This window comes from Camelus ferus, chromosome 36 (assembly GCF_009834535.1).
Source record: "Camelus ferus isolate YT-003-E chromosome 36, BCGSAC_Cfer_1.0, whole genome shotgun sequence".
In the NCBI taxonomy this organism is placed as follows: domain Eukaryota; kingdom Metazoa; phylum Chordata; class Mammalia; order Artiodactyla; family Camelidae; genus Camelus; species Camelus ferus.
This window is the reverse complement of record NC_045731.1, coordinates 24,255,253-24,281,814: the sequence shown is the minus strand read 5'-3', so window position 1 is coordinate 24,281,814 and position 26,562 is coordinate 24,255,253.

Genomic DNA, 26,562 nt, shown 5'->3' with positions numbered 1-26,562 from the left:
TAGATGAACGAACGTCTCACAACATGCTCAGTTCTGAGAGATAAGTGTGTGTTTAATCCGTCCTTCACCTAGCTTTTTGGGAACACACAGTTTCTTTTAAGTTGCAAATTACAAACCATACATATATATGGGTAGGTAATAGCTCCAACACGGTTTTACAGTGAAAACTGCAAGAAATTCAAACCGGCACTAGGAAACAGACTGAGAAACCAGAGTCAAAGTTTTCTTGCAAACCATTCCATTTGTGCTGGATGAACGAACGTCTCTCAAGATGCAAAATCTGAGAATTTAGTGTGTGTGAAAGCCGTAATTCACCTAGCTTGTTGGAAACACAAACTTCCCTTTAAATTGCAAACTACACTCCATACAATTATATGGGGAGTTACTAGCTCCAACTCGGTTTTACAGTGAAAACTGCAGGAACTTCAAACCGCCACTAGGAAACAGACTGAGAAACCACACAAATAGTTTCTCCTGCAACACGTTCCATTTGTGCTGGATGAAAGAACGTCTCCCAAAATGCTCAGTTCTGGGAGATAATTGTGTGTGAATGCCGTACTTCACCTAGCTTGTTAGGAAAACCAAGGTTCTTTTCAGTAGCAAACTACACTAAATTCATATATATGTTGAGGTACTAGTTCCAACTCGGTTTTTCAGTGAATACTGCAGGAACTTTAAACCGACACTAGGAAACAGACTGAGAAACCACAGAAAAGATTTCCCTGCAAACCATTCCTTTTGTGCAAGATGAATGAACGTCTCTACACATGCTCAGTTATGATATATAAGTGTGTGTGAAAGAATTCTTTCACCTAGCTTGTTAGGAACACCAAGTTTCTTTTCAGAAGCAAATACACTAAATTAATAATTATGTTGAGGTACTCGCTCCAACTTGGTTTTACAGTGAAAACTGCAGGAAATTCAAACAGGCACTGGGAAACAGACTGAGAAACCAGAGTCAAATTTTATCTTGCAAACCGTTCCATTTTTGCTACATGAACGAACCTCTCTCAAAATGCACAGATCTGAGAATGTATTGTGTGTTAAAGCCTTAATTCAACTTGCTTGTTAGGAAAACAAACTTCCTTTTAAGTTGCAAAAACACTACATACATATAAATTGGGAGGTACTAGCTCCAACTCGGTTTTACAGTGAAAATTGCAGGAACTTCAAACCGGCACAAGGAAACAGACTGAGAAACCACAGTAAAAGTTTCCCCTGCTAGAGTTCCATTTGAGATAGATGAATGAACGTCTCTCCACATAATCAGTTCTGATATATAAGTGTGTGTGAAAGCCGTCCTTCACAAAGATTGTTAGGAACACCAAGTTTCTTTAAAGTAGCAAACTACACTGAATTCATATATATGTTGAGGTACAATCTCCAACTCGGTTTTACAGTGAAAAGTGCAGGAACTTCAAACCGGCACTGGGAAACAGACTGAGAAACCAGAGAAAAATTTCTCCTGCATACTTTTCCATTTTTAATAGATGAACGAACATGTCTCCACATGCTCAGTTCTGAGAGATAAGTGTGTGTGAAAGCCTTCCTTCACTAGCTTCTTGTGAACATAAAGCTTCTTTTAAGTTGCAAAATACACTCCATAGGTATATATGTGCTGGTACTAGCTCCAACTTGGTTTTACATTGAAAACTGCAGGAACTTCAACCCGGCACTAGGAAACACACTGAGAAACCAGAGTAAAATTTCTCCTGCAACCTTTTCCATTTGTAATAGATGAACGAACGTCTCTCCACATGCTCAGTTCTGAGAGATAAATGTGTGTGAAAGCCGTCCTTCACTAGCTTCTTGTGAACATAAAGTTTCTTTTAAGTTGAAAAATATACTCCATAGATATATATGTGCTGGTACTAGCTCCAACTCGGTTTTAAAGTGAAAACTGCAGGAACTTCAAACCGCCACTAGGAAAAAGTCTGAGAAACCACTGTAAAATTTTCCCTGCAACTATATCCTTTTGTGCTGGATGAAAGAACGTCTCTACACATGCTCAGTTCAGATATATAAATGTGTTTCAAAGCCGTCCTTCAACTAGCTTGTTAGGAACACCAAGGTATTTTTCAGTAGCAATCTACACTAAATACATGTATATGTTGTGGTACTAGCTCCAACTCGGTTTTACAGTTAAAACTGCAGGAACTTCTAACCGGCACTTGGAAAAAGGCTGAGATACCACAATAATATTTTCTCCTGCAACCTGTTCCATTTGTGCTGGGTGAACGAACGTCTCTCCACATGTTCATTTCTGAAAGATAAGTGTGTGTGAAAGCCGTTCTTCACCTAGCTTCTTGGGAACACAAAGTTTCCTTTCATGTGCCAACTACATTCCATACATATATATGGGGAGGTATGAGCTCCAACTCGATTTTAAAGTGAAAACTGCAGGAAATTCTAACAGGCACTTGGAAACAGACAGAGAAACCAGAGTAAAATTTCACCTGCAACCATTTCCATTTGTGATAGATGAACGAATGTCTCTCCACATGCTCAGTTCTGAGAGATAAGTGTGTGAGAAAGCCTTCCTATACTAGCTTGATGGGAATACAAAGTTTCATTTCAGTTGCAAAACCCACTCCATGTATATATAAGGGGAGGTACTAGCTCCAACTCGGTTTTACAGTGAAAATTGCAGGAACTTCAAACCGTAACTAGGAAACAGACTGAGAATCCACAATAAAATTTTCTCCTGTAAACCGTTCCATTTGTGCTGCATGAACGAAAGTCTCTCCAAATGTTCAGTTCTGAGAGATATTTGTGTGTGAAAGCCGTCCTTCACCTACCTTCTTTAGTATACAATGTTTCTTTTCAGTTGCAAACTACACTCCATACATATATATGGGGAGGTACTATCTCCAACTCTGTTTTACACTGAAAAATGCAGGAACTTCAAACCGGGACTAGGAAACAGACTGAGAAACCACAGTAAATGTTTCCACTGCAAACATTTCCCTTTGCGCTAGATGAATGAACGTCTCTCCACATGCTCATTTCTGATATATAAGAGTGCGTGAAAGCCGAACTTCACATCGCTTGTTAGGAACACCAACTTTCTTTCAGTAGCAAACTACACTAAATTCATATATATGTTGAGGTACTAGCTCCAACTCGGTTTAACAGTGAAAACTGCAGGAAATTCAAACAGGCACTGGGAAACAGACTGAGGAACCAGTGTAAAATTTCTCCTGCATCCTTTTCCATTTGTGTTAGATGAACGAATGTCTCTCCACATGCTCAGTTCTGAGAGATAATTGTGTGTGAAAGCCTTCTTTTACTATCTTGATGGGAATACAAAGTTTCTTTTCAGTTGCAAACTCCATGCCATATATATATATGGGGAGGTACAAGCTCCAAAACGGTTTTACAGTGAAAACTGCAGGAACTTGAAAACGGCACTAGGAAACAGACTGAGAAACCAGAATAAAAGTTTCTACTGCAACCCGTTCCTTTAGTGCTAGATGAACGGACGTCTATACACAGGCTCAGTTCTAAGAGATAAGTGTGTATTTAATCCGTCCTTAAACTAGCTTTTTGGGAACGCAAAGTTTCTTTCCAATTGCAAACTAGACACCAGACATATATATGGGGAGGTACTAGCTCCAACTCGTTGTTTCAGTGAAAACTGCAGGAAATTCTAACCGACACTAGGAAACAGACTGAGAAACCAGAGTCAAATTTTATCTTGCAAACCGTTCCATTTTTGCTAGATGAACGAACTTCTCTCAAGATGCAAAAATCTGAGGATTAAGTGTGTGTGAAAGCCGTAATTCACCATGCTTGTTGGGATCACATACTTCCTTTTAAGTTGCAAACTACACTCCTTAAATATATATGGGGAGGTACTAGCACCAACTCGGTTTTACTGTGAATACTGCAGGGACATCAATCCGCCACTAGGAAACACACTGAGAAACCACACTAAAAGTTTCTCTTGCAACCGTTCCAATTGTGCTGGATGAAAGAACGTCTCTCCACATGCTCAGTTCTGAGAAATAAATGTGTGTGAAAGACGTCCTTCACTAGGTTCTTGGGAACACAAAGATATTCTCAGCTGCAAACTACACACCATACATTTATATGGGGAGGTACTTGGTCCAACTCGGTTTTACAGTGATAACTGCAGGAACTTCAAACCAGCACTAGGAAACAGAGTGAGAAACCACAGTAAAAGTTTCCCCTTCATGCGTTCCCTTTCTGCTAGATGAATGAACGTCTCTCCACATAATCAGTTCTGATATATAAGTGTGTGTGATATCCGTCCTTCACAAAGATTGTTAGGAACACCAAGTTTCTTTTCAGTAGCAAACTACAGTGAATTCATATATAAGTTGAGGTACAAACTCCAACTCGGTTTTACAGTGAAAACTGCAGGAACTTCAAACCGGCACTGGGAAACAGACTGAGAAACCAGAGTCAAATTTCTCCTGCAAACTTTTCCATTTGCAATAGATGAACGAACGTCTCTCCACATGCTCAGTTCTGAGAGATAAATGTGTGTGAAAGCCGTCCTTCACTAGCTTCTTGTAAACATAAAGTTTCTTTTAAGTTGCAAAATACACTCCATAGATATATATGTGCTTGTACTAGCACCAACTCGGATTTAAAGTGAAAACTGCAAGAAATTCAAACCGCCACTAGGAAAAAGTCAGAGAAACCACAGTAAAATTTTACCTGCAACTAGATCCTTTTGTGCTGGATGAAAGAACGTCTCTACACATGCTCAGTTCTGATATATAAGTGTGTTTGAAAGCCGTACTTCAACTAGCTTGTTAGGAACACCAAGGTTCTTTTCAGTAGCAAACTACACTAAATTCATATATATGTTGTGGTACTAGCTCCAACTCTGTTTTACAGTGAAAACTGCAGGAACTTCAAACCGTAACTAGGAAACAGACTGAGAAACCACAATAAAATTTTCTCCAGTAAACCGTTCCATTTGTGCTGCATGAACGAAAGTCTCTCCACATGTTCAGTTATGAGAGATATGTGTGAGTGAAAGCCGTCCTTCACCTAGCTTCTTGGGTATACAATGTTTCTTTTCAGTTGCAAATTACAATCAATACATATATATGGGAAGGTATTATCTCCAACCCTGTTTTACACTGAAAAATGCAGGAACTTCAAACCGGCACTAGGATAGAGACTGAGAAACGAGAATAAAGGTTTCTACTGCAACAAGTTCCCATAGTGCTAGATGAATGAACGTCTCTCCACATGCTCATTTGTGATATATAAGAGTGCGTGAAAGCCGAACTTCACATCGCTTGTTAGGAACACCAACTTTCTTTCAGTAGCAAACTACACTAAATTCATATATATGTTGAGGTATTAGCTCCAACTCGGTTTAACAGTGAAAACTGCAGGAAATTCAAACAGGCACTGGGAAACAGACTGAGGAACCAGTGTAAAATTTCTCCTGCAACCTTTTCCATTTGTGCTAGACGAAGGAATGTCTCTCCACATGCTCAGTTCTGAGACATAAATGTGTGTGAAAGCCTTCCTTTACTAGCTTGATGGGAATACAAAGTTTCTTTTCAGTTGCAAACTCCACTCCATATATATATATGGGGAGGTACTAGCTCCAACTCGGTTTTACAGTGAAAACTGTAGGAACTTCAAAACGGCACTAGGAAACAGACTGAGAAACCAGAATAAAAGTTTCTACTGCAACCCGTTCCTTTAGTGCTTGATGAACGGACGTCTCTACACAGGCTAAGTTCTGAGAGATAATTGGGTACTTAATCCGTCCTTAAACTAGCTTTTTCAACGCAAAGTTTCTTTTCAATTGCAAAGTAGAAACCAAACATATATATGGGGAGGTACTAGCTCCAACTCGTTTTTTCAGTGAAAAATGCAGGAACTTCAAACCGACACTAGGAAACAGACTGAGAAACCACAGTAAAAGTTTCCCCTTCATGCGTTCCCTTTGTGCTAGATGAATGAACGTCTCTCCACATAATCAGTTCTGATATATAAGTGTGTGTGAAAGCCGTCCTTCACAAAGATTGTTAGGAACACCAAGTTTTTTTTCAGTAACAAACTACACTAATTTCATATATATGTTGAAGTACTATCTCCAACTCGGTTTTACAGTGAAAACTTCAGGAACTTCAAACCGGCACTGGGAAACAGACTGAGAAACCAGAATAAAACTTCTCCTGCATCCTTTTCCATTTGTGATATATGAACAAACTTCTCCCAACATGCTCAGTTCTGAGAGATAAGAGTGTGTGAAAGCAGTCATTCATTGGCTTCTTGGGAACACAAAGATTTTCTGAGTTGCAAACTACACACCATACATATATATGGGGAGGTACTTGGTCCAACTCGGTTTTACAGTGAAAACTGCAGGAAATTCAAACCGGCACTAGGAAACAGACTGAGAAACCACAGTAAAAGTTTCCCCTTCATGCGTTGCCTTTCTGCTAGATGAATGAACGTCTCTCCACATAATCAGTTCTGATATATAAGTGTGTGTGAAAGCCGTCCTTCACAAAGATTGTTAGGAACACCAAGTTTCTTTTCAGTAGCAAACTACACTAAATTCATATATATGTTGAGGTACTATCTCCAATTCGGTTTTACAGTGAAAAGTGCAGGAACTTCAAACCGGCACTAGGAAACAGACTGAGAAACGAGAGTAAAAGTTTCCCCTGCAACCCTTTCCCTTTGTGCTAGATGAACAAACGTCTCTCCACATGCTCAGTTTTGAGAGATAAGTGTGTGTGAAAGACTTCTTTCGACTACCTTGTTGGGAAAACAAAGTTTCTTTTCAGTTTCCAACTCCACTCCATACATATATATGGGAAGGTACTACCTCCAACTCGGTTTTACAGTGAAAAGTGCAGGAACTTCAAACCGGCACTGGGAAACACACTGAGAAACCAGAGTAAAATTTCTCCTGCAACCTTTTCCAATTGTAATAGATGAACGAACGTCTCTCCACATGCTCAGTTCTGAGAGATAAATGTGTGTGAAAGCCGTCCTTCACTAGCTTCTTGTGAACATAAAGTTTCTTTTAAGTTGAAAAATACACTCCATAGATATATATGTGCTGGTACAAGCTCCAACTCGGTTTTAAAGTGAAAACTGCAGGAACTTCAAACCACCACTAGGAAATATTCTGAGAAAGCACAATAAAATTTTCCCTGCAACTAGATCCTTATATGCTGGATGAAAGAACGTCTCTACACATGCTCAGTCCTGATATATATGTGTGTTTGAAAGCCGTCCTTCAACTAGCTTGTTAGGAACACCAAGGTTCTTTTCAGTAGCAAACTACAGTAAATATATATATATGTTGCGGTACTAGTTCCAACTCGGTTTTACAGTGAAAAATGCAGGAACTTCAAACCGGCACTTGGAAAAATGCTGAGATACCACAATAATATTTTCTTCTGCAACCCGTTCCATTTGTGCTGGATGAACGAACGTCTTTCCACATGTTCATCTCTGAAAGATATGTGTGTGTGAAAGCTGTTCTTCACCTAGCTTGTTGGGAACACAAAGTTTCTTTTCAGTTGCAAACTACACTCCATACATATATATGGGGAGGTAATAGCTCCAAATTTGTTTTACAGTGAAAAGTGCAGGAACTATAAACAAGCACTGGGAAACAGACTGAGAAAGCAGAGTGAAATTTCTCCTGCAAAGTTTTCCATTTGTGCTAGGTGAACGAACATCACTCAAGATGAAAGATCTGAGAATTTAGTGTGTGTTAAAGCCTTAATTCACCTTGCTTGTTAGGAAACCAAACTTCCTTTTAAGTTGCAAAAGACACTCCATACTTATAAATGGGGAGGTTCTAGCTCCAACTCGGTTTTTCAGTGAAAACTGCAGGAACTTCAAACCGGCACAAGGAAATAGAATGTGAAACCACAGTAAAAATTTCCCCTGCTAGAGTTCCCTTTGTGCTAGGTGAATGAACGTCTCTCCTCATAATCAGTTCTGATATATAAATGTGTGTGAAAGCCGTCCTTCACAAAGATTGTTAGGAACACCAAGTTTCTTTTCAGTAGCAAACTACACTGAATTCATATATATGTTGAGGTACTAGCTCCAACTCGGTTTAACAGTGAAAACTGCAGGAATTTCAAACAGGCACTGGGAAACAGACTGAGGAACCAGTGTATAATTTCTCCTGCAACCTTTTCCATTTGTGCTAGACGAACGAATGTCTCTCCACATGTTCATTTCTGAGACATAAGTGTGTGTGAAAGCCTTCCTTTACTAGCTTGATGGGAATACAAACTTTCTTTTCAGTTGCAAACTCCACTCCATATATATATATGGGGAGGTACTAGCTCCAACTCGGTTTTACAGTGAAAACTGCAGGAACTTCAAACCGGGACTAGGAAACAGACTGAGAAACCACAGTAAATGTTTCCACTGCAAACATTTCCCTTTGCGCTAGATGAATGAACGTCTCTCCACATGATCAGTTCTGATATATAAGAGTGTGTTAAAGCCGAACTACACATCGCTTGTTAGGAACACCAACTTTCTTTCAGTAGCAAACTACACTAAATTCATATATATGTTGAGGTACTAGCTCCAACTCGGTTTAACAGTGAAAACTGCAGGAAATTCAAACAGGCACTGGGAAACAGACTGAGGAACCAGTGTAAAATTTCTCCTGCAACCTTTTCCATTTGTGCTAGACGAACGAATGTCTCTCCACATGCTCAGTTCTGAGACATAAGTGTGTGTGAAAGCCTTCCTTTACTAGCTTGATGGGAATACAAAGTTTCTTTTCAGTTGCAAACTCCACTCCATATATATATGGGGAGGTACTAGCTCCAACTCGGTTTTACAGTGAAAACTGCAGGAACTTCAAAACGGCACTAGGAAACAGACTGAGAAACCAGAATAAAAGTTTCTACTGCAACCCGTTCCTTTAGTGCTAGATGAACGGACGTCTCTACACAGGCTCAGTTCTGAGAGATAGTTGGGTATTTAATCCGTCCTTAACCTAGCTTTTTGGGAACGCAAAGTTTCTTTTCAATTGCAAATTAGAAACCAAACTTATATATGGGGAGGTACTAGCTCCAACTCGTTTTTTCAGTGAATACTGCAGGAACTTCAAACAGACACTAGGAAACAGACTGAGAAACCACAGTAAAAGTTTCCCCTTCATGCGTTCCCTTTGTGCTAGATGAATGAACGTCTCTCCACATAATCAGTTCTGATATATAAGTGTGTGTGAAAGCCGTCCTTCACAAAGATTGTTAGGAACACCAAGTTTTTTTTCAGTAACAAACTACACTAATTTCATATATATGTTGAGGTACTATCTCCAACTCGGTTTTACAGTGAAAACTTCAGGAACTTCAAACCGGCACTGGGAAACAGACTGAGAAGCCAGAATAAAATTTCTCCTGCAACCTTTTCCATTTGTGATATATGAACAAACTTCTCCCAACATGCTCAGTTCTGAGAGATAAGAGTGTGTGAAAGCAGTCCTTCTCTAGCTTCTTGGGAACACAAAGATTTTCTGAGTTGCAAACTACACACCATACATATATATGGGGAGGTACTTGGTCCAAGTCGGTTTTACAGTGAAAACTGCAGGAAATTCAAACCGGCACTAGGAAACAGACTGAGAAACCACAGTAAAAGTTTCCCCTGCTAGAGTTCCATTTGTGATAGATGAATGAACGTCTCTCCACATAATCAGTTCTGATATATAAGTGTGTGTGAAAGCCGTCCTTCACAAAGATTGTTAGGAACACCAAGTTTCTTTAAAGTAGCAAACTACACTGAATTCATATATATGTTGACGTACAATCTCCAAATCTGTTTTACAGTGAAAAGTGCAGGAACTTCAAACCGGCACTGGGAAACAGACTGAGAAACCAGAGTAAAATTTCTCCTGCATACTTTTCCATTTTTAATAGATGAACGAACGTCTCTCCACATGCTCAGTTCTGAGAGATAAGTGTGTGTGAAAGCCGTCCTTCACTAGCTTCTTGTGAACATAAAGTTTCTTTTAATTTGAAAAATATACTCCATAGATATATATGTGCTGGTACTAGCTCCAACTTGGTTTTAAAGTGAAAACTGCAGGAACTTCAAACCGCCACTAGGAAAAAGTCTGAGAAACCACTGTAAAATTTTCCCTGCAACTAGATCCTTTTGTGCTGGATGAAAGAACGTCTCTACACATGCTCAGTTATGATATATAAGTGTGTGTGAAAGAAGTCTTTCACCTAGCTTGGTAGGAACACCAAGTTTCTTTTCAGAAGCAAACGACACTAAATTAATAATTATGTTGAGGTACTCGCTCCAACTTGGTTTTACAGTGAAAACTGCAGTAACTTCAAACCGGCACTAGGAAAAAGACTGAGAAACCAGAATAAAAGTTTCTACTGCAACCCGTTCCATTTGTGCTAGATGAATGAAAGTCTCTCCACATGCTCAGTTCTGAGAGAATAGTGTGTATTAAATCCGTTCTTAACTTAGCTTTTTGGGAACGCAAAGATTCTTTTCAATTGCAAACTAAACACCAAACTTATATACGGGAAGGTACTAGCTCCAATTCGTTTTTTCAGTGAAAACTGCAGGAACTTCATTCCGACACTAGGAAACAGACTGAGAAACCAGAGTCAAATTTTATCTTGAAAACCGTTCCATTTTTGCTAGATGAACGACCCTCTCTCAAGATGCAAAGATCTGAGTATTTAGTGTGTATTAAAGCCTTCATTCACCTTGCTTTTTAGGAAAACAAACTTCCTTTTAATTTGCAAACTACACTCCATACATATAAATGGGGAGGTACAAGCTCCAACTCGGTTTTACACTGAAAACTGCAGGAACTTGAAACCTTAACTAGGAAACAGACTGAGAAACCACAATAAAATTTTCTCCTGTAACACGTTCATTTTGTGCTGGATGAACGAACATTTCTCCACATGCTCAGTTCTGAGAGTTTAGTGTGTGTGAGAGCCGTATTTCTCCTAGCTTCTTAGGAACACCAAGTTTCTTTTCTGTAGCCAACTACACTAAATTTATATATATGTTGAAGTACCAGCTCCAACTCGGTTTTACAGTGAAAACTGCACGAAATTCAAACCGGCACAAGGAAACAGACAGAACCCAGAATAAAAGTTTCTACTGCAAACCGTTCCTTTAGTGCTAGATGAACGAACATCTCTCCACATGCTCATTTCTGAGAGATAAGTGTGTGTGAAATCCGTCCTTCACCTAGCTGTTTGGGAACACAAATTTTCTTTTCAGTTGCAAACTACACACCATACATATATATGGGGAGTTACTAGCTCCAAATTTTTTTACAGTGAAAACTGCAGGAACTTCAAACCGGCACTGGGAAAGAGACTGAGAAACCAGAGTAAAATTACTTCTGCAACCTTTACCATTTGTGCTAGATGAACGAACGTCTCACAACATGCTCAGTTCTGAGAGATAAGTGTGTGTTTAATCCGTCCTTCACCTAGCTTTTTGGGAACACACAGTTTCTTTTAAGTTGCAAATTACAAACCATACAAATATATGGGTAGGTACTAGCTCCAACACGGTTTTACAGTGAAAACTGCAAGAAATTCAAACCGGCACTAGGAAACAGACTGAGAAACCAGAGTCAAAGTTATCTTGCAAACCATTCCATTTGTGCTGGATGAACGAACGTCTGTCAAGATGCAAAATCTGAGAATTTAGTGTGTGTGAAAGCCGTAATTCACCTAGCTTGTTGGGAACACAAACTTCCCTTTAAGTTGCAAACTACACTCCATACAATTATATGGGGAGTTACTAGCTCTAACTCGGTTTTACAGTGAAAACTGCAGGAACTTCAAACCGCCACTAGGAAACAGACTGAGAAACCACACAAATAGTTTCTCCTGCAAAACGTTCCATTTGTGCTGGATGAAAGAACGTCTCCCAAAATGCTCAGTTCTGAGAGATAATTGTGTGTGAATGCCGTACTTCACCTAGCTTGTTAGGAAAACCAAGGTTCTTTTCTGTAGCAAACTACACTAAATTCATATATATGTTGAGGTACTAGTTCCAACTCGATTTTTCAGTGAATACTGCAGGAACTTTAAACCGACACTAGGAAACAGACTGAGAAACCACAGAAAAGATTTCCCTGCAAACCATTCCTTTTGTGCAAGATGAATGAACGTCTCTACACATGCTCAGTTATGATATATAATTGTGTGTGAAAGAAGTCTTTCACCTAGCTTGTTAGGAACACCAAGTTTCTTTTCAGAAGCAAACTACACTAAATTCATAATTATGTTGAGGTACTCGCTCCAACTTGGTTTTACAGTGAAAACTGCAGGAAATTCAAACAGGCACTGGGAAACAGACTGAGAAACCAGAGTCAAATTTTATCTTGCAAACAGTTCCATTTTTGCTACATGAACGAACCTCTCTCAAAATGCACAGATCTGAGAATGTATTGTGTGTTAATGCCTTAATTCAACTTGCTAGTTAGGAAAACAAACTTCCTTTTAAGTTGCAAACAACACTGCATACATATAAATTGGTAGGTACTAGCTCCAACTCGGTTTTACAGTGAAAATTGCAGGAACTTCAAACCGGCACTAGGATAGAGACTGAGAAACGAGAATAAAAGTTTCTACTGCAACACGTTCACATAGTGCTAGATGAAAGAACGTCTCTCCACATGCTCAGTTCTGAGAGATAAGAGTGTGTGAAAGCCGTCCTTCACGAGCTTCTTGGGAACACAAATATTTTCTCAGCTGCAAACTACACACCATACGTATATATGGGGAGGTACTTGGTCCATCTCGGTTTTACAGTGATATCTGCAGGAACTTCAAACCGGCACAAGGAAACAGACTGAGAAACCACAGTAAAAGTTTCCCCTGCTAGAGTTCCATTTGTGATAGATGAATGAACGTCTCTCCACATAATCAGTTCTGATATATAAGTGTGTGTGAAAGCCGTCCTTCACAAAGATTGTTAGGAACACCAAGTTTCTTTAAAGTAGCAAACTACACTGAATTCATATATATGTTGAGGTACAATCTGCAACTCGGTTTTACAGTGAAAAGTGCAGGAACTTCAAACCGGCACTGGGAAACAGACTGAGAAACCAGAGTAAAATTTCTCCTGCATACTTTTCCATTTTTAATAGATGAACGAACATGTCTCCACATGCTCAGTTCTGAGAGATAAGTGTGTGTGAAAGCCTTATTTCACTAGCTTCTTGTGAACATAAAGCTTCTTTTAAGTTGCAAAATACACTCCATAGGTATATATGTGCTGGTACTAGCTCCAACTCGGTTTTACATTGAAAACTGCAGGAACTTCAACCCGGCACTAGGAAACACACTGAGAAACCAGAGTAAAATTTCTCCTGCAACCTTTTCCATTTGTAATAGATGAACGAACGTCTCTCCACATGCTCAGTTCTGAGAGATAAATGTGTGTGAAAGCCGTCCTTCACTAGCTTCTTGTGAACATAAAGTTTCTTTTAAGTTGAAAAATATACTCCATAGATATATATGTGCTGGTACTAGCTCCAACTCGGTTTTAAAGTGAAAACTGCAGGAACTTCAAACCGCCACTAGGAAAAAGTCTGAGAAACCACTGTAAAATTTTCCCTGCAACTATATCCTTTTGTGCTGGATGAAAGAACGTCTCTACACATGCTCAGTTCAGATATATAAATGTGTTTGAAAGCCGTCCTTCAACTAGCTTGTTAGGAACACCAAGGTATTTTTCAGTAGCAATCTACACTAAATACATGTATATGTTGTGGTACTAGCTCCAACTCGGTTTTACAGTTAAAACTGCAGGAACTTCTAACCGGCACTTGGAAAAAGGCTGAGATACCACAATAATATTTTCTCCTGCAAACTGTTCCATTTGTGCTGGGTGAACGAACGTCTCTCCACATGTTCATTTCTGAAAGATAAGTGTGTGTGAAAGCCGTACTTCACCTAGCTTCTTGGGAACACAAAGTTTCCTTTCATGTGCCAACTACATTCCATACATATATATGGGGAGGTACGAGCTCCAACTCGATTTTAAAGTGTAAACTGCAGGAAATTCTAACAGGCACTTGGAAACAGACAGAGAAACCAGAGTAAAATTTCACCTGCAACCATTTCCATTTGTGATAGATGAACGAATGTCTCTCCACATGCTCAGTTCTGAGAGATAAGTGTGTGAGAAAGCCTTCCTTTACTAGCTTGATGGGAATACAAAGTTTCATTTCAGTTGCAAAATCCACTCCATGTATATATAAGGGGAGGTACTAGCTCCAACTCGGTTTTACAGTGAAAACTGCAGGAACTTCAAACCGTAACTAGGAAACAGACTGAGAATCCACAATAAAATTTTCTCCTGTAAACCGTTCCATTTGTGCTGCATGAACGAAAGTCTCTCCAAATGTTCAGTTCTGAGAGATATGTGTGTGTGAAAGCCGTCCTTCACCTAGCTTCTTGAGTATACAATGTTTCTTTTCAGTTGCAAACTACACTCCATACATATATATGGGGAGGTACTATCTCCAACTCTGTTTTACACTGAAAAATGCAGGAACTTCAAACCGGGACTAGGAAACAGACTGAGAAACCACAGTAAATGTTTCCACTGCAAACATTTCCCTTTGCGCTAGATGAATGAACGTCTCTCCACATGCTCATTTCTGATATATAAGAGTGCGTGAAAGCCGAACTTCGCATCGCTTGTTAGGAACACCAACTTTCTTTCAGTAGCAAACTACACTAAATTCATATATATGTTGAGGTACTAGCTCCAACTCGGTTTAACAGTGAAAACTGCAGGAAATTCAAACAGGCACTGGGAAACAGACTGAGGAACCAGTGTAAAATTTCTCCTGCATCCTATTCCATTTGTGCTAGATGAACGAATGTCTCTCCACATGCTCAGTTCTGAGAGATAATTGTGTGTGAAAGCCTTCCTTTACTAGCTTGATGGGAATACAAAGTTTCTTTTCAGTTGCAAACTCCACTCCATATATATATATGGGGAGGTCCAAGCTCCAAATCGGTTTTACAGTGAAAACTGCAGTAACTTCAATACGGCACTAGGAAACAGACTGAGAAACCAGAATAAAAGTTTCTACTGCAACCCGTTCCTTTAGTGCTAGATGAACGGTCATCTATACACAGGCTCAGTTCTGAGAGATAAGTGTGTATTTAATCCATCCTTAACCTAGCTTTTTGGGAACACAAAGTTTCTTTCCAATTGCAAACTAGACACCAAACATATATATGGGGAGGTACTAGCTCCAACTCGTTGTTTCAGTGAAAACTGCAGGAACTTCAAACCGACACTAGGAAACAGACTGAGAAACCAGAGTCAAATTTTATCTTGCAAACCGTTCCATTTTTGCTAGATGAACGAACTTCTCTCAAGATGCAAAGATCTGAGGATTAAGTGTGTGTGAAAGCCGTAATTCACCATGCTTGTTGGGATCACATACTTCCTTTTAAGTTGCAAACTACACTCCTTAAATATATATGGGGAGGTACTAGCACCAACTCGGTTTTACTGTGAATACTGCAGGGACATCAATCCGCCACTAGGAAACACACTGAGAAACCACACTAAAAGTTTCTCTTGCAACCGTTCCAATTGTGCTGGATGAAAGAAAGTCTCTCCACATGCTCAGTTCTGAGAGATAAGTTTGTGTGAAAGCCGTTCTTCACCTAGCTTGTTGGGAACACAAAGTTTCTTTTAATTTGCAAAATACACTCCATACATATATATGGGGAGGTACTAGCTCCAACTCGGTTTTTCAGTGAAAACTGCAGGAACTTTAAACCGACACTAGGAAACAGACTGAGAAACCACAGAAAAGTTTTCCCTGCAAACCATTCCCTTTGTGCTAGATGAATGAACGTCTCTACACATGATCAGTTATGATATATAAGTGTGTGTGAAAGAAGTTTTCACCTAGCTTGTTAGGAACACCAAGTTTCTTTCCAGAAGCAAACTACACTAAATTCATAATTATGTTGAGGTACTCGCTCCAACTTGGTTTTACAGTGAAAACTGCAGGAAATTCAAACAGGCACTGGGAAACAGACTGAGAAACCAGAGTCAAATTTTATCTTGCAAACCGTTCCATTTTTGCTACATGAACGAACCTCTCTCAAAATGCATAGATCTGAGAATTTATTGTGTGTTAAAGCCTTAATTCACCTTGCTTGTTAGGAAAACAAACTTCCTTTTAAGTTGCAAACAACACTGCATACATATAAATTGGGAGGTACTAGTTTCAACTCGGTTTTACAGTGAAAATTGCAGGAAATTCAAACCGGCACTAGGAAAGAGACTGAGAAACGAGAATAAAAGTTTCTACTGCAACACGTTCCCATAGGTCTAGATGAACGAAAGTCTGTCCACATGATCAGTTCTGAGAGATAAGAGTGTGTGAAAGCCGTCCTTCACTAGGTTCTTGGGAACACAAAGATATTCTCAGCTGCAAACTACACACCATACATATATATGGGGAGGTACTTGGTCCAACTCGGTTTTACAGTGATAACTGCAGGAAGTTCAAAACGGCACAACGAAACAGACTGAGAAACCACAGTAAAAGTTTCCCCTTCATGCGTTCCCTTTCTGCTAGATGAATGAACGTCTCTCCACATAATCAGTTCTGATATATAAGTGTGTGTGAAATCCGTCCTTCACAAAGATTGTTAGGAACACCAAGTTTCTTTTCAGTAGCAAACTACAGTGAATTCATATATAAGTTGAGGTACAAACTCCAACTCGGTTTTACAGTGAAAACTGCAGGAACTTCAAACCGGCACTGGGAAACAGACTGAGAAACCAGAGTCAAATTTCTCCTGCAAACTTTTCCATTTGCAATAGATGAACGAACGTCTCTCCACAAGCTCAGTTCTGAGAGATAAATGTGTGTGAAAGCCGCCTTCAATAGCTTCTTGTAAACATAAAGTTTCTTTAATGTTGCAAAATACGCTCCATAGATATATATATGCTTGTACTAGCTCCAACTCGGTTTTAAAGTGAAAACTGCAAGAACTTCAAAACGCCACTAGGAAAAAGTCTGAGAAACCACAGTAAAATTTTACCTGCAACTAGATCCTTTTGTGCTGGATGAAAGAACGTCTCTACACATGCTCAGTTCTGATATATAAGTGTGTTTGAAAGCCGTAGTTCAACTAGCTTGTTAGGAAAACCAAGGTCCTTTCAGTAGCAAACTACACTAAATTCATATATATGTTGTGGTACTAGCTCCAACTCGGTTTTACAGTGAAAACTGCAGGAACTTCAAACCGTAACTAGGAAACAGACTGAGAAACCACAATAAAATTTTCTCCAGTAAACCGTTCCATTTGTGCTGCATGAACGAAAGTCTCTCCACATGTTCAGTTCTGAGAGATATGTGTGTGTGGAAGCCGTCCTTCACCTAGCTTCTTGGGTATACAATGTTTCTTTTCAGTTTCAAATTACAATCAATACATATATATGGGAAGGTACTATCTCCAACACTGTTTTACACTGAAAAATGAAGGAACTTCAAACCGGGACTAGGAAACAGACTGAGAAACCACAGTAAATGTTTCCACTGCAAACATTTCCCTTTGCGCTAGATGAATGAACGTCTCTCCACATGCTCATTTCTGATATATGAGTGCGTGAAAGCCGAACTTCACATCGCTTGTTAGGAACACCAACTTTCTTTCAGTAGCAAACTACACTAAATTCATATATATGTTGAGGTACTAGCTCCAACTCGGTTTAACAGTGAAAACTGCAGGAAATTCAAACAGGCACTGGGAAACAGACTGAGGAAGCCAGTGTAAAATTTCTCCTGCATCCTTTTCCATTTGTGCTAGATGAACGAATGTCTCTCCACATGCTCAGTTCTGAGAGATATTGTGTGTGAAAGCCTTCCTTTACTAGCTTGATGGGAATAAAAGATTCTTTTCAGTTGCAAACTCCACTCCATATATATATATGGGGAAGTACAAGCTCCAAATCGGTTTTACAGTGAAAACTGCAGGAACTTCAAAACGGCACTAGGAAACAGACTGAGAAACCAGAATAAAAGTTTCTACTGCAACCCGTTCCTTTAGTGCTAGATGAACGGACGTCTATACACAGGCTCATTTCTGAGAGATAAGTGTGTATTTAATCCGTCCTTAACCTAGCTTTTTGGGAACGCAAAGTTTTTTCAATTGCAAAGTAGAAACCAAACATATATATGGGGAGGTACTAGCTCAAACTCGTTTTTCAGTGAAAACTGCAGGAACTCAAACCGACACTTGGAAACAGGCTGAGAAAACCACAGTAAAGTTTCCCCTTGCATGCGTTCCCTTTGTGCTAGATGATGAACGTTCCTCCACATATCTGTTCTGATTAATAAGTGTGTTGTGAAAAGCGTCCTTCACAAAGATTGTTAGGACACCAAAGTTTTTTTTTCAGTAGGCAATACTACAACTAATTTCATATATTATGTTGAAGGTACTTATTCTCCAACTCTGGTTTTACAGGGAAACCAACTTCAGGAACCTTCAAACCGTGCCTGGGAAACAGACTGAGAAAAACCAGAAGAAAAAATTCTCCGGCAAACATTCCATTTGTGATATAAATGAACAAACTTCTCCCAACCATGCTCATTCTGAGAGATAAGATGTGTGAAAGCAGTCCTTCACTAGCTTCTTGGGAACACAAAGATTTTCTGAGTTGCAAACTACACACCATACATATATATGGGGAGGTACTTGGTCCAACTCGGTTTTACAGTGAAAACTGCAGGAAATTCAAACCGGCACTAGGAAACGACTGAGAAACCACAGTAAAAGTTTCCCATTCATGCGTTCCCATTCTGCTAGATGAATGAACGTCTCTCCACATAATCACTTCTGATATATAAGTGTGTGTGAAAGCCGTCCTTCACAAAGATTGTTAGGAACACTCAAGTTTCTTTAAAGTAGCAAACTACACTTCATTTCATATATATGTTGAGGTACAATCTCCAACCTTCGTTTTACAGTGAAAGTGCAGGAACTTCAAACTGGCACTGGGAAACAGACTGAGAAACCAGAGTAAAATTTCTCCTGCATACTTTTCCATTATTAATAGATGAACGAACGTCTCTCCACATGCTCAGTTCTGAGAGATAAGTGTGTGTGAAAGCCTTCCTTCACTAGCTTCTTGTGAACATAAAGTTTCTTTTAAGTTGCAAAATACACTCCATAGATATATATGTGCTGGTACTAGCTCCAACTCGGTTTTACATTGAAAACTGCAGGAACTTCAACCCGGCACTGGGAAACACACTGAGAAACCAGAGTAAAATTTCTCCTGCAACCTTTTCCATTTGTAATAGATGAACGAACGTCTCTCCACATACTAAGTTCTGAGAGATAAATGTGTGTGAAAGCCGTCCTTCACTAGCTTCTTGTGAACATAAAGTTTCTTTTAAGTTGAAAAATATACTCCATAGATATATATGTGCTGGTACTAGCTCCAACTCGGTTTTAAAGTGAAAAATGCAGGAACTTCAAACCGCCACTAAGAAAAAGTCTGAGAAACCACTGTAAAATTTTCCCTGCAACTAGATCCTTTTGTGCTGGATGAAAGAATGTCTCTACACATGCTCAGTTCTGATATATAAGTGTGTTTGAAAGCCGTCCGTCGAACTGTAGCTTGTAGGAACACCAAGGTAACTTTTCAGTAAGCCAACTACACTAAATACATGTATATGTTGTGGTACTAGCTCCAACCTCGGTTTTACAGTTAAAAACTGCAGGAAACTTCTAACCGGCACTTGGAAAAAGGGCATGAGATACCACAATAATATTTTCTCCTGCAAACTGTTCCATTTGTGCTGGTGAACGAACGTCTCTCCACATGTTCATTCTGAAAGATAAGTGTGTGTGAAAGCCGTACTTCACCTAGCTTCGTGGGACACAAATTTTCCTTTCATGTGCCACTACATTCCATACATATATATGAGGAGGTACGAGCTCCAACTCGATTTTAAAGTGAAACTGGCAGGAAATTCTAACAGGGCACTTGGAAACAGACAGAGAAACCAGAGTAAAAATTTCACCTGCAACCATTTCCATTTGTGCTGATGAACGAATGTCTCTCCACTGCTCAGTTCTGAGAGATAATTGTGTGAGAAAGCCTTCCTTTACTAGCTTGTTAGGAATACCAAGGTTCATTTCAGTAGCAAACTACACTAAATTCATATATATGTTGTGGGTACTAGCTCCAACTCGGTTTTACAGTGAAAACTGCAGGAACTTCAAACCGTAACTAGGAAACAGACTGAGAATCCACAATAAAATTTTCTCCAGTAAACCGTTCCATTTGTGCTGCATGAACGAAAGTCTCTCCAAATGTTCAGTTCTGAGAGATATGTGTGTGTGAAAGCCGTCCTTCACCTAGCTTCTTGAGTATACAATGTTTCTTTTCAGTTGCAAATTACAATCCATACATATATATGGGTAAGGTACTATCTCCAACTACTGTTTTACACTGAAAAATGCAGGAACTTCAAACCGGGACTAGGAAACAGACTGAGAAACCACAGTAAATGTTTCCACTGCAAACATTTCCCTTTGCGCTAGATGAATGAACGTCTCTCCACATGCTCATTTCTGATATATAAGAGTGCGTGAAAGCCGAACTTCACATCGCTTGTTAGGAACACCAACTTTCTTTCAGTAGCAAACTACACTAAATTCATATATATGTTGAGGTACTAGCTCCAACTCGGTTTAACAGTGAAAACTGCAGGAAATTCAAACAGGCACTGGGAAACAGACTGAGGAACCAGTGTAAAATTTCTCCTGCATCCTTTTCCATTTGTGCTAGATGAACGAATGTCTCTCAACATGCTCAGTTCTGAGAGATAATTGTGTGTGAAAGCCTTCCTTTACTAGCTTGATGGGAATACAAAGTTTCTTTTCAGTTGCAAACTCCACTCCATATATATATATGGGGAGGTACAAGCTCCAAATCGGTTTTACAGTGAAAACTGCAGGAACTTCAAAACGGCACTAGGAAACAGACTGAGAAACCAGAATAAAAGTTTCTACTGCAACCCGTTCCTTTAGTGCTAGATGAACGGACGTCTATACACAGGCTCAGTTCTGAGAGATAAGTGTGTATTTAATCCGTCCTTAACCTAGCTTTTTGGGAACGCAAAGTTTCTTTCCAATTGCAAACTAGACACCAAACATATATATGGGGAGGTACTAGCTCCAACACGTTGTTTCAGTGAAAACTGCAGGAACTTCTAACCGACACTAGGAAACAGACTGAGAAACCAGAGTCAAATTTTATCTTGCAAACCGTTCCATTTTTGCTAGATGAACGAACTTCTCTCAAGATGCAAAGATCTGAGGATTAAGTGTGTGTGAAAGCCATAATTCACCATGCTTGTTGGGATCACATACTTCCTTTTAAGTTGCAAACTACACTCCTTAAATATATATGGGGAGGTACTAGCACCAACTCGGTTTTACTGTGAATACTGCAGGGACATCAATCCGCCACTAGGAAACACACTGAGAAACCACACTAAAAGTTTCTCTTGCAACCGTTCCAATTGTGCTGGATGAAAGAAAGTCTCTCCAAATGCTCAGTTCTGAGAGATAAGTGTGTGTGAAAGCCGTTCTTCACCTAGCTTGTTGGGAACACAAAGTTTCTTTTAATTTGCAAAATACACTCCATACATATATATGGGGAGGTACTAGCTCCAACTCGGTTTTTCAGTGAAAACTGCAGGAACTTTAAACCGACACTAGGAAACAGACTGAGAAACCACAGAAAAGTTTTCCCTGCAAACCATTCCCTTTGTGCTAGATGAATGAACGTCTCTACACATGCTCAGTTATGATATATAAGTGTGTGTGAAAGAAGTTTTCACTTAGCTTGTTAGGAACACCAAGTTTCTTTCCAGAAGCAAACTACACTAAATTCATAATTATGTTGAGGTACTCGCTCCAACTTGGTTTTACAGTGAAAACTGCAGGAAATTCAAACAGGCACTGGGAAACAGACTGAGAAACCAGAGTCAAATTTTATCTTGCAAACAGTTCCATTTTTGCTACATGAACGAACCTCTCTCAAAATGCATAGATCTGAGAATTTATTGTGTGTTAAAGCCTTAATTCATCTTGCTTGTTAGGAAAACAAACTTCCTTTTAAGTTGCAAACAACACTGCATACATATAAATTGGGAGGTACTAGTTTCAACTCGGTTTTACAGTGAAAATTGCAGGAAATTCAAACCGGCACTAGGAAAGAGACTGAGAAACGAGAATAAAAGTTTCTACTGCAACAAGTTCCCATAGGTCTAGATGAACGAAAGTCTGTCCACATGATCAGTTCTGAGAGATTAGAGTGTGTGAAAGCCGTCCTTCAATAGGTTCTTGGGAACACAAAGATATTCTCAGCTGCAAACTACACACCATACATATATATGGGGAGGTACTTGGTCCAAATCGGTTTTACAGTGATAACTGCAGGAACTTCAAACCGGCACAAGGAAACAGACTGAGAAACCACAGTAAAAGTTTCCCCTTCATGCGTTCCCTTTCTGCTAGATGAATGAACGTCTCTCCACATAATCAGTTCTGTTATATAAGTTTGTGTGAAATCCGTCCTTCACAAAGATTGTTAGGAACACCAAGTTTCTTTTCAGTAGCAAACTACAGTGAATTCATATATAAGTTGAGGTACAAACTCCAACTCGGTTTTACAGTGAAAACTGCAGGAACTTCAAACCGGCACTGGGAAACAGACTGAGAAACCAGAGTAAAATTTCTCCTGCAAACTTTTCCATTTGCAATAGATGAACGAACGTCTCTCCACATGCTCAGTTCTGAGAGATAAATGTGTGTGAAAGCCGTCCTTCACTAGCTTCTTGTAAACATAAAGTTTCTTTTAAGTTGCAAAATACACTCCATAGATATATATGTGCTTGTACTAGCTCCAACTCGGTTTTAAAGTGAAAACTGCAAGAACTTCAAACCGCCACTAGGAAAAAGTCTGAGAAACCACAGTAAAATTTTACCTGCAACTAGATCCTTTTGTGCTGGATGAAAGAACGTCTCTACACATGCTCAGTTCTGATATATAAGTGTGTTTGAAAGCCGTACTTCAACTAGCTTGTTTGGAACACCAAGGTTCTTTCAGTAGCAAACTACACTAAATTCATTTATATGTTGTGGTACTAGCTCCAACTCGGTTTTACAGTGAAAACTGCAGGAACTTCAAACCGTAACTAGGAAACAGACTGAGAAACCACAATAAAATTTTCTCCAGTAAACCGTTCCATTTGTGCTGCATGAACGAAAGTCTCTCCACATGTTCAGTTCTGAGAGATATGTGTGTGTGAAAGCCGTCCTTCACCTAGCTTCTTGGGTATACAATGTTTCTTTTCAGTTGCAAATTACAATCAATACATATATATGGGAAGGTACAATCTCCAACCCTGTTTTACACTGAAAAATGAAGGAACTTCAAACCGGGACTAGGAAACAGACTGAGAAACCACAGTAAATATTTCCACTGCAAACATTTCCCTTTGCGCTAGATGAATGAACGTCTCTCCACATGCTCATTTCTGATATATAAGAGTGCGTGAAAGCCGAACTTCACATCGCTTGTTAGGAACACCAACTTTCTTTCAGTAGCAAACTACACTAAATTCATATATATGTTGAGGTACTAGCTCCAACTCGGTTTAACAGTGAAAACTGCAGGAAATTCAAACAGGCACTGGGAAACAGACTGAGGAACCAGTGTAAAATTTCTCCTGCATCCTTTTCCATTTGTGCTAGATGAACGAATGTCTCTCCACATGCTCAGTTCTGAGAGATAATTGTGTGTGAAAGCCTTCCTTTACTAGCTTGATGGGAATACAAAGTTTCTTTTCAGTTGCAAACACCACTCCATATATATATATGGGGAGGTACAAGCTCCAAATCGGTTTTACAGTGAAAACTGCAGGAACTTCAAAACGGCACTAGGAAACAGACTGAGAAACCAGAATAAAAGTTTCTACTGCAACCCGTTCCTTTAGTGCTAGATGAACGGACGTCTATACACAGGCTCAGTTCTGAGAGATAAGTGTGTATTTAATCCGTCCTTAACCTAGCTTTTTGGGAACGCAAAGTTTCTTTCCAATTGCAAACTAGACACCAAACATATATATGGGGAGGTACTAGCTCCAACACGTTGTTTCAGTAAAAACTGCAGGAACTTCTAACCGACACTAGGAAACAGACTGAGAAACCAGAGTCAAATTTTATCTTGCAAACCGTTCCATTTTTGCTAGATGAACGAACTTCTCTCAAGATGCAAAGATCTGAGGATTAAGTGTGTGTGAAAGTCATAATTCACCATGCTTGTTGGGATCACATACTTCCTTTTAAGTTGCAAACTACACTCCTTAAATATATATGGGGAGGTACTAGCACCAACTCGGTTTTACTGTGAATACTGCAGGGACATCAATCCGCCACTAGGAAACACACTGAGAAACCACACTAAAAGTTTCTCTTGCAACCGTTCCAATTGTGCTGGATGAAAGAAAGTCTCTCCAAATGCTCAGTTCTGAGAGATAAGTGTGTGTGAAAGCCGTTCTTCACCTAGCTTGTTGGGAACACAAAGTTTCTTTTAATTTGCAAAATACACTCCATACATATATATGGGGAGGTACTAGCTCCAACTCGGTTTTTCAGTGAAAACTGCAGGAACTTTAAACCGACACTAGGAAACAGACTGAGAAACCACAGAAAAGTTTTCCCTGCAAACCATTCCCTTTGTGCTAGATGAATGAACGTCTCTACACATGCTCAGTTATGATATATAAGTGTGTGTGAAAGAAGTTTTCACCTAGCTTGTTAGGAACACCAAGTTTCTTTCCAGAAGCAAACTACACTAAATTCATAATTATGTTGAGGTACTCGCTCCAACTTGGTTTTACAGTGAAAACTGCAGGAAATTCAAACAGGCACTGGGAAACAGACTGAGAAACCAGAGTCAAATTTTATCTTGCAAACCGTTCCATTTTTGCTACATGAACGAACCTCTCTCAAAATGCATAGATCTGAGAATTTATTGTGTGTTAAAGCCTTAATTCACCTTGCTTGTTAGGAAAACAAACTTCCTTTTAAGTTGCAAACAACACTGCATACATATAAATTGGGAGGTACTAGTTTCAACTCGGTTTTACAGTGAAAATTGCAGGAAATTCAAACCGGCACTAGGAAAGAGACTGAGAAACGAGAATAAAAGTTTCTACTGCAACAAGTTCCCATAGGTCTAGATGAACGAAAGTCTGTCCACATGATCAGTTCTGAGAGATAAGAGTGTGTGAAAGCCGTCCTTCAATAGGTTCTTGGGAACACAAAGATATTCTCAGCTGCAAACTACACACCATACATATATATGGGGAGGTACTTGGTCCAAATCGGTTTTACAGTGATAACTGCAGGAACTTCAAACCGGCACAAGGAAACAGACTGAGAAACCACAGTAAAAGTTTCCCCTTCATGCGTTCCCTTTCTGCTAGATGAATGAACGTCTCTCCACATAATCAGTTCTGTTATATAAGTGTGTGTGAAATCCGACCTTCACAAAGATTGTTAGGAACACCAAGTTTCTTTTCAGTAGCAAACTACAGTGAATTCATATATAAGTTGAGGTACAAACTCCAACTCGGTTTTACAGTGAAAACTGCAGGAACTTCAAACCGGCACTGGGAAACAGACTGAGAAACCAGAGTAAAATTTCTCCTGCAAACTTTTCCATTTGCAATAGATGAACGAACGTCTCTCCACATGCTCAGTTCTGAGAGATAAATGTGTGTGAAAGCCGTCCTTCACTAGCTTCTTGTAAACATAAAGTTTCTTTTAAGTTGCAAAATACACTCCATAGATATATATGTGCTTGTACTAGCTCCAACTCGGTTTTAAAGTGAAAACTGCAAGAACTTCAAACCGCCACTAGGAAAAAGTCTGAGAAACCACAGTAAAATTTTACCTGCAACTAGATCCTTTTGTGCTGGATGAAAGAACGTCTCTACACATGCTCAGTTCTGATATATAAGTGTGTTTGAAAGCCGTACTTCAACTAGCTTGTTTGGAACACCAAGGTTCTTTCAGTAGCAAACTACACTAAATTCATTTATATGTTGTGGTACTAGCTCCAACTCGGTTTTACAGTGAAAACTGCAGGAACTTCAAACCGTAACTAGGAAACAGACTGAGAAACCACAATAAAATTTTCTCCAGTAAACCGTTCCATTTGTGCTGCATGAACGAAAGTCTCTCCACATGTTCAGTTCTGAGAGATATGTGTGTGTGAAAGCCGTCCTTCACCTAGCTTCTTGGGTATACAATGTTTCTTTTCAGTTGCAAATTACAATCAATACATATATATGGGAAGGTACAATCTCCAACACTGTTTTACACTGAAAAATGAAGGAACTTCAAACCGGGACTAGGAAACAGACTGAGAAACCACAGTAAATATTTCCACTGCAAACATTTCCCTTTGCGCTAGATGAATGAACGTCTCTCCACATGC